The sequence below is a fragment of the Ursus americanus genome, chromosome 1, assembly GCF_024610735.1.
Source record: "Ursus americanus isolate L20-20 chromosome 1, mUrsAme1.1.p, whole genome shotgun sequence".
NCBI classification, from domain to species: domain Eukaryota; kingdom Metazoa; phylum Chordata; class Mammalia; order Carnivora; family Ursidae; genus Ursus; species Ursus americanus.
The window spans coordinates 101,272,613-101,274,895 of record NC_142127.1 but is presented as its reverse complement, the minus strand read 5'-3'; the positions used below and the strand labels follow the sequence as shown (position 1 = coordinate 101,274,895).

The 2,283-nt window shown below is 40.6% G+C and overlaps 1 pseudogene; it reads right to left on the bottom strand.

Annotated features, from left to right (window-relative positions):
• Positions 1-717: 717 nt before the first annotated feature.
• LOC148110826 (UDP-glucuronosyltransferase 1A10 pseudogene) lies at positions 718-1,695 on the bottom strand (annotated as a pseudogene).
• Between the last annotated feature and the right edge of the window lie 588 nt (positions 1,696-2,283).

The following is a 2,283-nucleotide window of genomic DNA, read 5'->3' as shown; positions in this document are numbered from 1 at the left end:
AGCAATCTGTCGAATGTATTAAAATGCAATGTGTGTGTACCATTTGGCCCACCAACCCCCTACTCCTAAGGACGTCCAGCCTACAGAGAGAAGAGCAAGCGTACGGAAATGTGGGAATGCAAAGAAATGATTTCAGAATGTTTGGTACAGTCTTGCTTATAAAGGCATCGGTGGGAAAAGCTTAAATATCTATCAGTATTGCTTAATTGAGTGAACTATGGTACATCCAAAGTAACGAATTTTATGCAACTATTACAAAGAATGTGACACATTTGTAGGGATTGACTGTAAAGATGCTAATGATTTATTAGTAAGTGAAAAAAGCAAGGTAAAGAACAATATGTCCAATCCGTTACTAGCTTTTCTTGTAATAAAACAGGAGTTAGAATTTATATTGGATATATACATGCATATATAAAATAATTTCAGAAAAATTGGAAAAGCAGCATACAAAACGGCTAAGGGCATTTTCCTATAAGCTATGGCATTAGATGAACAGAAACGTAGTGTCCTTTCTTACTGTATTTTCAGTACTTTCCCAAGGGGAGTATTACAAAACGCAGTCTGGAAATTGTATACAATTATATCACTTGTGTACATATGCGTATCAAAGAAAGCAGGTTTACAAAATTTGCTAATGCATGATTTGATGAATTGGCACAAAATAATTCATTCAACCAGGAACAATTTCCAAATGTGGTGAATGTAAATGACAAACTACAGTTCAGTAAGGAGGGGGGAATTTTGCTGTGTTTTTGTTGTTGTTGTTTTTGTATATTGTCCAAAGCCAGTTATTCTTATGATACGAAAGAAGAGGTGACTTACCTTTGGCAATGGCTTTCCCTCCTGGCAGTTAATGCCTCTGATGAAGACCATGTTGGGCATCACAGGTCTGGGATATTTGAAAACAAAGTCAGTTCTCAGCAAAAAAATCGACGTTTGGCTGTAGAGATCATACGGGGTGACAGTCGTTTGGAGAACCTCAGATGCAATTTCTGTAGCTCTTTTAAAAAAATACCAACAAAATAAATGTTCCTCCAAGTGGAAAATGTGATTCCACACTCTCTCGCTGAAAGTCATGGCATCTGAGAATCCTGAGAGACCTCTAGGTACATAGGAAGGGGCACTGGGGCACTGTGCGCTTTCTTCAAGATAATGACAAAATACTCCCCTGGAGAAGACCACAGATGGGAGAGAAAAATATTTGGCTATAATTAAGCCACACATATCAAGAGGATCCAGAAACACGGCGTCAAAAGAACTCTGCCTTATGTATTCTATTAATTTTGTGTCGTTAAACAAATTCTTGCAATGTAAAAAAAAGTATTGAAAAAAGTCATAGGATGAACTCATTACCAGAGAAAGTAAATCTGTTTCCCGGTTGTTCCAATGAAAGTCAGAGAAAGTCTTGAACCGATGATTATACTTGTCCAGAGTGTAGCTTGTGGAATAAGTCTTCAGTGTAAAATTGGAGGATTTTCCCAGGTGCCAACTCACCTCCGGCACTATTAAAACCACCTCATGGCCTCTGTGGACAAGTTCCTCCACAACCGAACGCATGGTAAACCAGTGGCTCCCATCCATGGGTACCACCAGCAGCTTGCCTGCCTCGGCAAAGCCAGAAGTCAGCAGCAGACACACACAGAGAAGAGGAAAGCCGGTCAAAATTGCAGGAGCCATTTGGGAAACTGCAGCCCAGAGCAATGCAGCTGCTTGGATTCCGAGCTGGTGTAATGTGGTCTGAGGAGGAAGTACAGGCACAAATCCCGCCCAGGAGAGGGTGTGTATTCACACATTCATTAAAAAAAAAAAGCATTACCAGTGATGCACTCCTCAGAACAATAATGAATGAGTCGCATTTGCTGACACACATGCTTGTACGTTTTCCAGATAAGAATACCTTTTGATCTTTGCCTTGTCAGAGATCGTGCGCTGTATCGCACCCAATGGTCATTTGGAAACAGAATATTAGGCAATGCTTTTGAGGGCTCAGAATGATAAAAAGGAAAGTAATGCCAATAAATGTGATATTTTGCAATTTGCTCCAAGGACAATTTGGGTTTTATTCTCAGACTGCATAAGACGATTTTGCTCAGAAAGAGATTGGCATCCCAGTTTCCGAGGAAAGACCTGAAGTCACTTACCACTACCTTCCTCATGGGCAGTGGAACTGTGACATGCCTGGCACTGCCACTTGTTGCTCCATATCCAAACCCTCTGAGGCCTTCAAAATGCTAAGAGTGACAATCCCACTTCCATGGACCATTCTAGGAATGTGATTGA